Source organism: Taudactylus pleione, unplaced genomic scaffold (genome assembly GCF_031769625.1).
Source record: "Taudactylus pleione unplaced genomic scaffold, aTauple2 ptg000437l, whole genome shotgun sequence".
In the NCBI taxonomy this organism is placed as follows: Eukaryota; Metazoa; Chordata; class Amphibia; order Anura; family Myobatrachidae; genus Taudactylus; species Taudactylus pleione.
This window is the reverse complement of record NW_028284839.1, coordinates 4,003,792-4,019,827: the sequence shown is the minus strand read 5'-3', so window position 1 is coordinate 4,019,827 and position 16,036 is coordinate 4,003,792. Positions and strand designations below refer to the sequence as shown.

General features: G+C 45.8%; 1 protein-coding gene across 2 annotated transcripts in view; it reads left to right on the top strand.

Moving 5' to 3' along the window:
• NPHP4 (nephrocystin 4) overlaps positions 1-16,036 on the top strand; it is a 376,954-nt gene that overhangs the window by 38,051 nt on the left and 322,867 nt on the right. The window lies entirely within an intron of this gene.

Sequence of the window (16,036 nt, the reverse complement as noted above, 5' to 3'; positions counted from 1 at the left end):
GAGATTAACCGAAAAAAGTTAGTTTTTTTTTTATCATTTACTTGCATTTAAAAAAATAAATAAAACACAAATCAGCCATTTTACACCATTTAAAAACCTACAGTACCTTGCTAATGCCCACAAACAGCCTTCTATACAGTCCTGCTGACGAAATTATCCATTTTGGGGGGGGTTCCAGGATGGTCTCTCCACACTTTCATGCATTTCTCGCAAATCTCATTTGGCAGTCAATTCGCACCCCTCTGCTGCGAGTAGTGCGAATAGGCATTTTTAATTGAATTGGAGAATTCTCGGGAGCGCACTTCGCTGCGAGAAAGTGTGCGAGTTTCAAGAAACAAACTCGTACCTCGCCATTCGCACATACTTGGATTGAGCCCTAAGTGTCTGAAGACATGTCCAGTTTGAAGTACGTACCCTGTATACTATAAATCCTGCATCAACTGGTATCTGTAGGTGAGTATCGCTACTTTTTGCACAGAAAAAAAACTCTATGGGGGAGATGTACTAAGCTCTGGAAAGTGATAAAGTACCAGCCACTCAGCTCCTAACTGTCATCTTACAGGCTGTGTTTGAAAAATTACAGTTAGGAGCTGATTAATTGGTAGTTTATCACTTTCCAAAGCTTAGTGCATCTGCCCCATATGACTTACAGATGTTTCCTCACACACCTATCCCCAATACACCATCTGGCGCAAGTGATCCGCCAGGTCCTGTGCGTCTCGGCTAGGGCATCGTTTTCACTCTATAATACTACTCAGTCTCAATGCAATGCGACTAAGACGCACCACAAGGTTAATTTGTTATGCGACACTTGTATCTGTGTGCTACAGAGTCTGCACGATACTTCCAATGACGCCAATCAAAGTGGGCGCTTCAGCCATTCCACATTCAGACGCGCACTCGTATACCGGCATCATAGCTTTAGCATAAACACGCAAACATGACTACAGCAAAAGACGCGTACACACTCGCAGCAGCGATCACCTCATAATCGGCTACAAAGTGATTGTTTGACATGAAACAAAACACAGTATCCAGAAAAGCAAATCAACTAAATTAAACTGAGATATAAAATTGTATAGACACCAACATGACTGGATTGGATTTACTTAGTGAGAAGGGCGTTTTTAAACATAAGTTAATTCAGACTAGGTGACTGCACTAGGAATAGAAATGGGAAAATTAAAATGGAAGAACCTTAAACCAGGTAAAATATGCCACTTGAGGGTCAGACATCATTGGTTTAAAGCGCAGGATGAAGGAATAAATGCGCCCGATTAAAACTACGGGATGAGACCTGAAGAGTTGGTTCAAAGGGCAACACAGACTGTGTAACGGTTAGCATTACCGCCTCACAGCACCGAGGTCTTGGGTTCGATTCCAACTACGGCCCTAACTGTGTGGAGTTTGTATATTCTCTCTGTGCTTTTGTGGATTTCCTCCGGGTGCTCCGGTTTCCTCCCACACTCCAAAATTATACTGGTAGGGTATTTGGCTCCCAATAAAAAAATGACCCTAGTGTGTAAATATGTGGTAGGGAACTACGGATCGCTATTGCAATCACGGCTTAGATTACGCACGCAGGTCTACTGCAAAAATATGCTAATAAATGCAATCGCATAGAGACGCCCTCTACTGCTATCTCACATCCGTAATACCTTGCAGTCCTGCGTATACATCGCTAACATCGAGCAACATCGGCCCCTCATGCACAGCTACAACAGGTCTGACCTTACTCAGAAATTGCTAACCTCGTCGCACGCAGTGTGTACACAAGCTGCGTATACCGTCGCAGTGGCTAATTTACGTAACGGCGTTCAAACGGACGGGCATGCCGGCATTTCTCCAGCCGCTCCCCCGTCACAACCCCCAAACGCTGACGTCTTCGGTCTTTGTATCTGCGTAGGTGACTGCAGTACATATGCATGTGCAGTACGCACCAACGTACCATCGTAATTGCTTTTGCAATTGCGATCCGTAATGAATCAGGCCCTTAAAGTTTACAGCTCTACTGGGGGCAGGAACTGATGTGAATGGCCAAATATTCTCTGTAAAGCGCTGCGGTATATGTGTGTGCTATATAAATAACTGGTAATTATAAATAAATTATCTAGCACAAAAAAAGTCCTTTCGCAGAGTAAAAATAGCCACCGTTATCTCATTTCACTAAACTTCCATCACAGATTTAAATCTTATTCTTGTCCAGCTCCTCCCTCATTCCACCAGCTCCTCCCTCATTCCACCAGCTCCTCCCTCATTCCACCAGCTCCTCCCTCATTCCACCAGCTCCTCCCTCATTCCACCAGCTCCTCCCTCATTCCACCAGCTCCTCCCTCATTCCACCAGCTCCTCCATCATTCCACCAGCTCCTCGCTTCATTCCACCAGCTCCTCGCTTCATTCCACCAGCTCCTCCCTCATTCCACCAGGTCCTCCCCTCTGCGCAAACTTCTGTTCCTCTTCCAACACCACTAGCGCACGGAGGGGGGGTTTCTAAGTACCCAGAAACACCCCCCGACCAACCAATATTTTTTTTTATTCAGAGATGGAGACAGCCTTGTCTCCATCTCTGCAACATCCTTGGGCCACCCACGATCGGCTGCGCGGTGCTGCCTGGCCAGGCCCCTGCCAGTTCAGATGTCAGAGCTTCCGCGTCAGGTGGCTTTCATACCACCTGACGCGGAAGCGCTGACAGCTGAATCGGCAGTGGACGGGCTGTGCGCCATGCTCACAGCCCTCCCAGAGGGAGCTAGACAGAGGGAAGCATTGCCGGAGCCGGGCTCCACCTTCCGGCTCACGGACGGAGGCGGGCACAGGAGCAGGGATTCAGATACGTGTTTTGTTTTTTTTTGTGTTTTTCGTTGTATATGTAAGGGGCACTGCTGGGGGGAGGCACTACTGGAGGGCACTATATTGGGGGCACTTCAAGGGGGGACCACTATTGGAGGCACTGGCACTGCTTGGGGTCACTGCTGGGGGGAGGCACTACTGGGGGCACTGGCACTGCTGGGGGGTACTATCTAATGGGCACTACTGGGGGCACTAAATAAGGGGCACTGCATAGGGGGGGACTACTACTGGGGGCACAATATAAGTGACACTGCATATGGGGGACCACTGCTGGGGGGAGGCACTGCTGGGGCACTATATAAGGGGCACTACTGGGGGCACTGCATAGGGGGGAACCACCACATAAGGCACTGCATAGGTGGGTCTACTACTGGGGGCATTATATAAGTGGCACTACATAGGAAGGACTACTACTGGTGGCAGTATATAAGGGGCATTGCATAGGGAGGGGACTACTACTGGGGGCACTATATAAGGGGCATTGCATAGGAAGGGGACTACTACTGGGGCACTATATAAGGGGCACTACTGGGGGCACTGCATAGGGTGGAACCACCACATAAGGCACTGCATAGGTGGGTCTACTACTGGGGGCATTATATAAGGGGCACTACATAGGGAGGACTACTACTGGTGGCAGTATATAAGGGGCATTGCATAGGAAGGGGACTTTTACTGGGGGCACTATATAAGGGGCACTACTTAGGGAGGACTACTACTGGGGGCATTATATAAGGGGCACTACATAGGGAAGACTGCTACTGGGGCACTATATAAGGGGCACTACATAGGGAGGGCTACTACTGGGGGCACTATATAAGGGGCACTGCATAGGGAGAGGACTACTACTGGGGGGAGCTATATAAGGGGCACTGCATAGGGAGGGGACTACTACTGGGGGCATTATATAAGGGGCACTACATAGGGAGGACTACTACTGGGGGCATTATATAAGGGGCACTACATAGGGAGGACTACTACTGGGGGCATTATATAAGGGGCACTACATAGGGAGGACTACTACTGGGGGCATTATATAAGGGGCACTACATAGGGAGGACTACTGGGGGCACTATATAAGGGGCACTACATAGGGAGGACTACTGCTGGGGGCACTATATAAGGGGCACTACATAGGGAGGACTTCTACTGGGGCATTTATATGGGGCACTACATAGGGAGGACTACTACTGGGTGCCTCTGTCGCGCGCACCTACTTATATATATGTGTGTGTGTGTGTAGACATATATAATGGAAACCCCTCCCTGAGAATCCTGCGTTTGCCCCTGAACACCGCCAGCATCTTGCTCCTCCTGACACCCATGTTCTTTGGCAGATATTTCAGCAGACTAGGCGGCGGTCATAAGCTTATTTTGGGCTGCGCCCCTGCCATCTTGTACTTTGTAAATGACCCACATTATTCGCAGTCTGTGCCTGATATTAAGTAACCCTCAGCCTGTTGTTATGCCTTTTTAGCACCATAAAAGTCAATGTAAAATATACTTCAATCCGGGAAACTGCACAATTCACACACATTCAGTCGCATAGCGAAAAAACTAAATTTATACGGAATCAAAGAAGCAATACCTTTAAATCTTGTGAAATGGCATTTTAACTAGACAAAAAGACATGAATAGCTTGAGTCTTGATAGGACTCATAAGTAGCACAGAACAAGAGATGTCAGTTAATATGATATAGACTATCTACGTCCCTTATGTTAACATTTATGAAGAATAAAAAGCGATTACTCATAAACCTTCGCACACATCAATCCCCCCAGTGGGCAGGATTTTCAGTACGTAAAAAGACATTGTTATCAACAAATTTTCTGCTGTGTTTTTTAGTAGCGGTGCTCAAATCAAGATACATTTCTCGGAAATGTTGAATTGCTAGCACAGTGGGTGCATACATTATATCGGTCATTTAGGAAACTGCTAAAGTGTTTCTCCAGCGGTGTAAATGCTGTTACACAGGAACGCGGCAGCTTTTGTGCAGTGTTGCACCCTTTGATGGGCGGATGCAGGAGGGTGTTGTTGATGAATGTGTACTAGGCGCCGGAATACCTCTAGCTGTAAACCCACATGGTTATTTAAATGAGATTAAGACCAGGAACGTTCTGCATCTCCTTCATCCAACTATTCTACATCTCTGAATGTCCTTTCAGACCATGGTGTGTTAGATGTACTAAGCTCTGGAAAGTGACAAATTGGAGAGTGATAAACTACCAACCAATCAGCTCCTAACTAATTTTTCAAACACAGCCTGTAACATGACAGTTAGTTGCTGAGTGGCTGGTAGTTTATCCCTTTCCAGAGCTTAGTACATCTCCCCATCTCACTCATCAATTCATCCAGTCCTTTCCTACTCTCTCTATTTTCATCCCCACTTACAGTGTGTCCAGCTACATCTTTGTTCTTAGGACCTCATTCAGAGCCGCTCGCAAAATGCGAGCGCTCGCTCTGAATGAGGGCGGCCGCTTCTATTTTCAGAGCCTGCCTCCTGGCCGCTCGCTAGGCTGTGGGTGACCACCCAAAGCTTTAGCGAGTGGCCAGGTTGATGGTCGCGATGGTCAAGACCATCGGGGCTTGCGAAGAGACCCTTGTGGTAGGGTCTCGTCTACCGCAAGCCTCAGTGAGCTTTTGGCTCTAACAGAGCAGGAAGCTCTCCACAGACATCACGAGTGATGTCAGTGGGGCCGCCCCCAAACGGCAGGCGTTCCGTCGGGAACGCCTCCGTTTGTGTAGCCACCCCCCCCCCCCCCGCCCCGCCTGCAAAACGGGACGAGCTGTCGATCACCATCGACAGCCATCCCTTTTGTAGTGAGTCCCGGAGCGAGAGAATTTCTCTCTTGTTCTGGGCCTTGCGCACGCGCAGTGCGGCCGCTGCGCCTGCGCAGGGCCTCAACATCGACCTGCTTGCGAGCGGGTCTGAATGAGACCCTTAGTGTGCCATAAAGGTTTCTAAGACACGGAATGAGAATAGCACGGCAAGGCGCAGTGATATTTGACAACATCCACGGCATGCAATACACAGCTTCAACGCTGGGTGGCCAGTGCTCCACTGATTAAGTGGTGAATAATAAAGCAGTGAATGGATACAGTACGGTTGTACAGAGTACAGTAGGACAGTAAGCCCTGACAGGAGGACCAATCACATACTGTACTGTACAGTATTGCAGAGTGTAAACAGTGTCTTTAATACAGTATACTGTACAGCACTGTAGTAATTCTGCAGTGCAGGTTATTTTCGGCAGTGATGTGCGGCACTCACACAGTGATGGCATGCTTTAGAAATTAGTGGGGTCTGAGCAGCGGTGTATAAAACCATCACTGAACTGCAAGTCTCAGCCCAGAAAGAGGTGTCCCTGGCTTGCAAACTGACTGTGTTCGTTTTATGGCGCACACATGCGGCAATGTTGGCACTGCTGTGCAACTAGAAGCTTGTACAACATGTCGCTAATCGGTACCCATTAGTAAGTGCTGGTCACTGCGGCACTTTGAAAACTTTGGAGCGAGTGCTTTGATCACATTACAAACTTGGTGTGCCCTCTATGTCCCTTCCCCCAAAGCAAACAAGCGTGGCTGTTGATTGACAGCCTCGCTGCTTACAGCCAATCAGCGGTCACTTACAGTAGATCGGCCTCTGATTGACTGACGGCCTGGCAAATGATGGAATCCAACCTGTCTTCGTCATTTACCGGGGAAGCGATGCATGTGGAAACACATACATTGCGCGCTAATCATTTTTTTATTTTGCCAAATCCCGGGACTCTACTGGATAAGGGGACCGAGCTACGCCTGAGATTTGTTTATTGTAGGAATACCGTGGGAGTTCTACTGGACAAGGGGACCAATCACCTGGCAGAAGGTAAGTATGTGTGAGTGTGTTTTGTTAGCAATAAAATGTAACTTTCTACGGTGTGTGCACTGTACTATTATACTTTTTTTTTTTTTACAATGGGGGTACGGGTGCTGGAACTTGTAGTTCCACAAGTGCCAAAGGGCAGACACGCTTGCACCTGTAGTCCCACTGTAAAAAGCAATAATAGACATTCATAAATCCCACTATTGCCTCTGCACCCACCATCCAGGGGTGCAGGGAATAGTCCCAAGCTTCAGCGTAAGCCTGGGGTGCTCAGGAGAGTGGAACCCCTTTATTGGGCAAGTCCCCACCTCCCCTGAGATCCCCAGCTCTGGCTGACTTGCTTGGGGTGTTAATGCTTTGGCCGGGGTGACCCGGTAAGAGGGTCCCCTGGCTGTCCGGTGCTGGTTTTAAAAATAGGGGGAAGCCCACGCTGTTTTCCCCCCTATTTTTAAGACCAGGACTGGCTCACAGAGCACAGTGCTGGTTCATAAAGTAGGGGGAACCCTAAAGATTTTTCACCGTACTTTTGGAACCGACTGGCTCAGGAGCCTGGGGCTGGTTATGCTTTGGGGGGTAACCCTACGTCAATTTGTTTCCGCCAATGTCGTCACTGCTGTGTATGAAAACATTCAACTCCAAGTCTCAGCCCAGCTTGCTCTATATGGTGAATATGATTGTAATGGGACACATGCAGCACATAATATTAGAGGTTTTTTTTTTATTAATTTATCAGTAAATGATAACTGCAAGTACTGAAAGGATACTGAATTAAATCTTTGGAGTGTGCAGTGTGCTCAAATTACAATTTGGAATAAAAATAAACCCTTACTGTACTGCAATTTTTTACGCCATTATTAGTGCCCTTCTGTTATACACAATCTGTGACAGGACAGAGAGGTGAGACGCAGCGTAACATCACTAGGCTGATACGCTATGTACAGGGATCTCATCGGTAGTGCTTCCTTCTTCGAGGAGGCAGCATATGATTCACGTCCTGTCACACAGTAGTGGCCCTTAAGAAAGTCCATCGGTAGGTTAACTATCAATGGTGACCATCGATGGTACCATTGGTGGATAATATCGATGATAAGAAACCATCAGCTTTGAACCATCGATGGTTTCATCCACCAATGGTTATCCCTGTTTTAATATTGGATGTGCAGTTTTGAAAACTGACGAAGCTGTGTAATGCAGTGAAACGTGTTAGGCGGACCTCACTTGTCACTTTTGGATTAAGAATTGGCACGTTTTTCACTGGACATCCTACTGCACCACTGTCCCCCGGTCACCCAGCAGGACTTCGGTTACACTTCCAAACGGGATTATAGGATCTCCAGCTGCATCACACACCAAGCTGCCCAGCTGCCGAGCTGTCATCACTGCCGGGAGATACCACCTGTTTCTACTATTCTCAAACATCCGAGGGATATGGACTGCTGCTAATACCCACCTACAGGATTGCAGAATTCCCCCTGGAACGCTGCACCAAGTTGCCCAGCTGCTGAGTAGACATTGTCATGGGGAGAAATTAAAGCACATCCATTACAACATGAAATATGGATCATTAATCACACCAACCTGCAGGTTAGGTAACTCTGAAATTATACAGTGACGTGCTTGAGAACTCTCATTTTTCTTCCCCATTTGTGACTTACCAATTCAGTTCATTTTTTATACGTTGATTCACACTTGATTCATTGATTTTTTTTTTACTTTTTATTGTCTGCATCAATCCCAGTATACTTTTTTTTATATGTTATATAAGTTATTTATATATTATTACTATTGACAATATTTATTTTTCTTAATATGTAACATTTATTAATTTTTAACTTAATTAAATATATGCTCTTTACACATCTGCCTTGTGATAGTGTATATAGGGGATCACCCTTAATTAACCTGTCTATCCATTCTCTGCAAAAAAAAAATCCAATATAGTTTGCACTATCACCATACTTTCCTTTGAAAACATCGATGTTTTGTGCAATTGATGGCGGGGAAAAATTGGTTTACCGCCTAGCATTGCAAAATCGATTGATATCACATTATGTCACAAAGTATTCATGTCTCTAACTATGTCACATAAAGCCCATTCACGTTATCTCACACAGTAAAGGCGCTATGGAGGATCCTGATTGGCTATACTTAACTACTGTAACTGTACAGTAATACTGTACTAACTACGCACAAGGCGCTGTCTGAGCCTCTGCAGCCATGGGGCATCACTCCTCACCAAGTCACTCCAGCATCGCTGGAGCGGCCGAATGGATCTATCCCGGCCTACTTGGGCTAGGATATCACGCCGCATTTATAAATGCCCAGCACTTCTCAGCATTGCTGATCAGTGGCTGATCCCTCCACTGAAGGAGGATCTGCAGCTTCCTTCTGGAGTATGGCCGCTGCCTAACAACCATTTTGTACAGCATATAATAGCAAGACGTAGGACACATGACACCGGATATTAACGCATAGGAGCATACGCATGCGCAGGCCATGTTTTAATCAGTGTGTGTGTGTGTGTGTGTGTGTCTGTGTGTGTGAATTTCAGTGTATTAATGCAGCAATGTGTACCGTTTAGCGACATGTTGTACAAGCTCCTAGTGGCACAGCGGTGCCGATATTGCCGCAAGTGTGCAGCATAAAACGCATAGTCAGTTTGCAATCCAGAGACACCTATTTCTGGGCTGAGACTTGTAGTTCAATGATGGTTTTATACACCGCTGCTCAGACCCCACTACTAAATTCTAAGATATGTTATCACTGTGTGAGCGCCGCACACCACTTCCTGCAGTGCCGCAGTGACCGACACTTACTGATGTGTACCAATTATCGACATGTTGTACAAACTCCAAGGGGCACAGTCATTTCTGTCCATGTTCCCTCCTGTCCCCTCCGCTCTTCCTCTGGTTGCTGCCATAACTTCTCCTCTAATGCCCGTCTCCAAGACTTCTCCTGTTCAGCCACCCTTCTGTTGAACTCACTCTCTCGCCAAGTCAGACGTTCCCCCCCCAATCTAGCCAGCTTCAAGCGGGCACTAAAAACACAGTCCTCTTCATTAGAACCTGCCATCCCTTCTCCTAAATCTCCACTACCTCCTCTTTCTCTATCCTATACTTCTTCCCGTTTCACCATCTAACCATTCGCCCCTCTACTAAGCATTGACGGGCAGGGCACTCCTTCCTCTTGGTAATATCCTTGCTCCCAGTGCCCCTTGTCTCTTCTACTCCGTTTCAGAGACTGTGACTTTGTATGCTCACCTTTCACTGGGCACAGCCTCACTGTATGCTGAGCTGCCCCCCTCCAGACTCTCCTACACTTACAGTAAACATACAGGAAGTCACCTCATACCTAGTTCATTGGTTTTTACTCTACTGTACCACAGTTATGTCACCAGTTATGGTGCCTTTGTTATGTCAGTTTCTTTGTATTTGTATTTTCCCTGTATGGCGCTGCAGAAACTATGTAGCACCTAACTGCCACGTGTACCAGTTTATTTTTTAACCATGCGTGGAATGTGACTGCACCCAGATGGGCTTACACTGACACGGTCACATCCCATATGACTGTGCCCATCTCCACTGTCCCCTGGCATTTTAAAAAGAAATCTGTTCTGCACTGGTTTTCTGTTCTGGTTTGCCCCGTGGCTGAGATGTAGAGGTCTGTGATCACCGACAACACATGCTCATTTTCTACCCAACAATGCCGTGTCATCAGCATTCTGGAGCACATTGGCCAAATAAGAAAGTGCTAAGAGGGAAATTGAAGATTCCTTCTGAGCACTATACAGGGTTGGACCGATGTGTGATCAGCTGCAGGCTCTGTGTTCTCCCCAGGACAGTTTGACACCTGGGTGGGGGCAGTATAATCTGCCAGGACACAGATATAATTTTATAATAGCTTGCCGGATACTGCCCCCTTGCTGGTTGGACACAGCTATAACTTTATAGCCAAGACATTGCCCACTTGCTGGCTGGACACATGATTTTTTTTATAGCACAGAAAATGCCCAGTGCCATTTGCTGACTGGATAGAGATGACTTTTCATAGCCTACCTGGCGATAGTAAGTGACCCGCTGGCTGACAGAAGTGCGTAAGACGCCAAGATGCTGCAGACCATTGAGGCAATTTACTCTCCATCACCCTCTATAGTCTATCCTGACTGTTCCCGCTGTCCATCCGTACCCTGGTTTTTATATACGGGGCGGGATCTTTTATGGAAGAGATTTCTACTGTCGCAGTGCCAGGTTTGATGCCGCCCGGCACTGTGATGTTGGTAATAACTTGCGCTTTGCTGACTTTTCTGTGTGAATCCGTGTAACAACAGCTCGGCACTACATATGGGGGGTGGAAGCACCACTTTGGGGATCTGTTGTCATTGTGGTAGGGGGGGGGTAATGCTACTGGGGAATTTATTACCACTGGGGGTTGTTGGGTAGTATAACAATGGGGACAAATGGACACTGGAGGGTAATACTACAATGGGGATTTATAGACACAGCGGTGGGGGCATCATTCTATAGGGGCAATAAGATTAGGTGAGAAGTCTTTCAAATTGAATACGGGGATACTTTTCCACCTGGCGAAATGACATCATTGGCAGTCCTTGCTGATTAATCCGATATGTGACACTTGTATATCTGTGCAATTATAAAAACTACAAAAGACTTTGCAAACTGCTGTCTATGAGCCCCATCGCTGGGAACTGAATGGGCCATGATTCCATAAAGCATTTCAGTCAGTCACAAGTGCTCTCACACATATAGGGGTATTCAATATGAAACGTTAACCTCGCTGTTGAAAATTTCGCCGCACATCGGAGCTTTTGCCGGCAAAAAAGTATCGTGCGCATCCCCGTATTCAATATGAATACGGCACCCGGCGATACTTGGATCGGTGAAAAAAAAAACGGGATTTTTTTTTAAATAATTGTAGGACCCCCCTAAAGATGTCCAGACCTCGGGGATCACTATGGGTACCCCCGTTTTTGCCTGCAGAAGAAAGTCGGGGTTTTTAAATAGCCGCGGCAGGTGTTTTTTTCCCGACTTTGAACAAGTGATGCAGAAGAGCATTTAGCTTTTTTTTTTTCGTTTTTAAAAGTGGTCCCATCAAATTTGGGTTACATGAAAATGGGTACTAGCATATTTTTAAGTCCCTAAAGGTAATTTTATAAATTCTGCAAAAATACAGCTGCCGCTACTCTGCGCAATAAATAAAACACCTGCCACATACTTGGGGACCCCACCAGTATTAATTTTGTTAGTTTGGCTTTTTGTTTGACGTTTTTTTTTTTTGTCACCCCAAAATTATAATTTTTTTGTTTTGTGGTGTCCTGATTTTTTTTTTTTTTTTTACCTTTTTTTTGGAACATTTCGTTTTAAGGGGGAATTCCCAAAAGTACAGGCTATTTTTTTTATAAGCCCGCACCCCTAAACCCCAAATCTAATCTTTAGTTCACTTGCTATAGTTAATTTAAAAATTACCCCTTTTTTAAAAAAATGACCCTTGACCCCATTTAAGGAAAAAAACGGGAATTTTCGGGAAATATGCCTGGGACCCCCCTAAAGATGTCCAGACATGGGGGATCACTATGGGTACCCCTGTTTTTGCCTGCAAAAGAAAGTGTGGTTTTTAAATAGCTTTTTTCCTGCCACGGCTATTAGAAATCCCGACCTCCTTCAGTAGTTAAAAATGGGGGTGCCCATAGTGATCCCCCATATGTACACATCTTTAGGGGGGTCCCGAGAATATTTGCCGAAAATTCCTATTTTTTTTTAGCCAGTTAAAAAAAGTTGTAAATTTTTTTTTTAAAATGACATAAGGTTCCCCCCCCCCCAAGAGCCAAACCAGCCCCAGGCTTGCCAGCTAGTGGTGGTTTCTAAAAATACGGGGACCAAAATGTGTAGGGTTCCACCGTATTTTAGAAACCAACACCAGGCTGCAGGGACTAGTGCTGGTTTTAAATATAGGGGGCAAAAAAGACGTGGGGTACCCCCTATATTTAAGACCAGCACCAGACCCAACCGACCGGGGTGAATGCCACAGCCCGGAGACCCAAGCACCGGGGCTCCAGGTCCAAAGCATTACACCCCAAGTCAGTCAGCGCAAGCCGGTGATCTCGGAGGAGTCGGGGACCCCCCAAAAAAGGGTCCCCCCTCTCCGGAGCACCACAGGCTTACGCTGAAGCCTGGGGCTCATTCTCATACCCCTGGAGCGGTGGGTATGGTGGTAATAGGGGGGCCAAATAATGTAACACTATTGTACTTTACAGTGGAACTACAAGTGCCAGCATGCCTGCCATTTTGCACTTGTGGAACTACAAGTGCCAGCAGACATGCGGCACCTATAATTTCACTGTAAAAGACAAAACACACACACCGTGCCCAGTATAAGTTTATTACACACACCTACCCATTCACACATACTTACCTATACCAGATGTTCGGTCCCCTTGTCCAAGTAGAATATCCAAAAAACATGGCCCTGCAAAGAAAAAAATCATACTCCCCTCAATCCTGGCGCTGGTCTCCGCAGTAATCCACGTACTTGGCAAAAGAAAAACCTGAATACACAAGCCACGAACTAGCTATGAGTATGTGTGTTGCCACACATACTCATAGCTCCCGAATGCCAGCTGACGGCACATCCAGCTGGCAGTCGCGAGAGTCAATCAGCGTCCGCGCTGACTGTAGAGCGGCCGCTGATTGACTCTGGCTACTGACAGTTCCCACGTGGGCGAGTCACACCACGTGGGAACTGTCAGTAGCCGGAGCCAATCAGTGGCCGCTCTACAGTCAACGCAGCCGCTGATTGGCTCTCGTGACTGCCAGCTCCGTGGATGTGCGGTCAGCTGGCATTCGGGAGCTATGAGTATGTGTGGCAACACACATACTCATAGCTAGTTTGTGGCTTGTGTATTCTGTTTTTTTTTTGCCAAGTACGTGGATTACTGTGGAGACCAGCGCCAGGATATAGGTGAGTATGAATTTGTATTTGCAGAGCCATGTTTTTGGGAAATCCTACTGGAGAAGGGGACAGATTCATCTGGTATAGGTAAGTATGTGTGAATGGGTAGGTGTGTGTAATAAACTTATACTGATCACGGTGTGTGTGTTTTGTCTTTTTTTTAACTATTTATTTTACAGTGAAATTACAGGTGCCGCATGTCTGCTGGCACTTGTAGTTCCACAAGTGCAAAATGGCAGGCATGCTGGCACTTGTAGTTCCACTGTAAAGTACAATAGTGTTACATTATTTGGCCCCCCTATTACCCCCATACCCACCGCTCCAGGGTTATGGGGATGAGCCCCAGGCTTTAGCGTAAGCCTGTGGTGCTCGGGAAAGGGAGGACCCTTTTTTAGGGGGTCCCCGACTCCCCCCAGATCACCAGCTTGCGCTGACCGACTTCGGTTGTAATGCTTTGGACCTGGAGCCCCGGTGCTTGGGTCTCCGGGCTGTGGCATTACACCCCGGTCGGTTGGGTCTGGTGCTGGTCTTAAATATAGGGGGTACCCCACGTCACTTTTTTTTTTTCGCCCCCTTTTTCAAAGTAAATTTTTGGGGTGCCCTTAATTTTAATTTTTTTTACACAGATTACCTTTGGGGGACTGTCTGAAGGTTGCAGGGTGGTTTCCGAAATGTTGCACCCCAAAACTCCAATTCTGCACTTTTTTACACCCGCGAAAAGATTCCAAATTGAATACGGTGTAAAAGTAAAAACAGCGAAAATGACGTCATCCGAGCGAAAACATTGCAGAAACTGAGTTTTCGCTCCATATTGAATACCCCTATTTAGTTGCAATGTGTGTCCCCTGGCATTCTGGAAGACTTCCTGCTTTGACTACACATAATAGATGTTAATCAAAATCTATTGATGTGGGAAACAATTGCCAAATCAGTTAAGCTCCAATTGTGTCAATGGCCTATTCACTTGAATGGGCCCTTCATTTCATTGGGGGTTCTACAAGTAGTGCACTACTACACTAGAACAAATAGGTAATATGCATGAATAGAAAACTGCAACACAATGCTGGTGCAACCACGCAGACTAGCAAAGTATTAAGTTTTTAGTACATAATTAGAAAATATTTGCCCTCTCATTTATTGTGTCCAGCAGTTGATGCAGCAATGTCCCTCCCTTCTCTTTGCAGGTCTTTGTATTGTCTTAGGCCATGGTTACAGTATAGATTTTCTCATACGATGATTCATGACATGTAAACATCCCCAATAGGCCTTTATACATATGCAGCTGTCAGGCCACAGTACTGCTTGGACCTGCAGGAACAGGTCGGTGGCTGCCCGCACATGCTGGACTTTGTGGGACAGCAAGTCGTTTCCCAAAGTATCTAAAAGGAAAAATAAAGCACATCTGCCAAATGTTCCATTAATGTTTAACAATAAACAATCACCTACATCTGGTGTTTGCCCCTTTATTATACTCCTCAATCCATTTGAAATCTTCTTTCTTCTGCCCTGAAGTTATCCAATAGAAAGAGAAATAAAAGCCTCGTTAGGAAATCTCTTTGATTCAGCACTTAAGCTGCATACACACACAACGATTTTGTAAATGAACGATTTTATTAAACGATTTTCGTTCTTTTTTTCAAGGGAAAAATGAACGAAAATCGTTTACTAAAATCGTTCATCTACTAAATGTAATGAACGATTTTTTTTGAAATACAAATGATTTTTTGCATATTCCCTTACTGAAAATCGTTGGGTTGGTTAGTCTGACTGAACTACAAACGTGAACGTGCATGAACGATAATCGTTCATCGTTTTAACTTAGTAAGTGAACGATTTTTTCAACAATGAACGATAATCGATATCGTTTATCGATAATTGTTCAAAAAATCGTTTTGTAGGTATGCACCTATACTGTACAGTGTAATAGTCAAGTAAATATACTAATGAACATTAAAAATGTAACCAAAAGCTAAAGTAAGTATTCAATCAATTATCAAGCCAGTTCCCGGTTTACCATATCAGCTTAGAATACAACAAGAAATATGACAGATTCAGATTTTCTGTATTCTCATTAATATTGCTGTTCAGTAACAACCCCCGACGTATAATATACAGATGTGTCCTCGCTCGTCTTTGCTGCAGTCGTGCTAAACAGCCCCTCTCTACGCGCCTGATCCTGTGAGACCTCGCTATCATCGGGCGTCTTTTTTGCGTCTTTTTTTTGTCAAAAATGCGTCTTAAGTCGCAATGCGATGCCACTAGGACGCACCGTGAGACTGGGCTGATTAATGTGATGTGTGACGCTTGTATATCTGTGTGAGAGTCTCTGAATCACCATGGAAAGTGCTACTATGC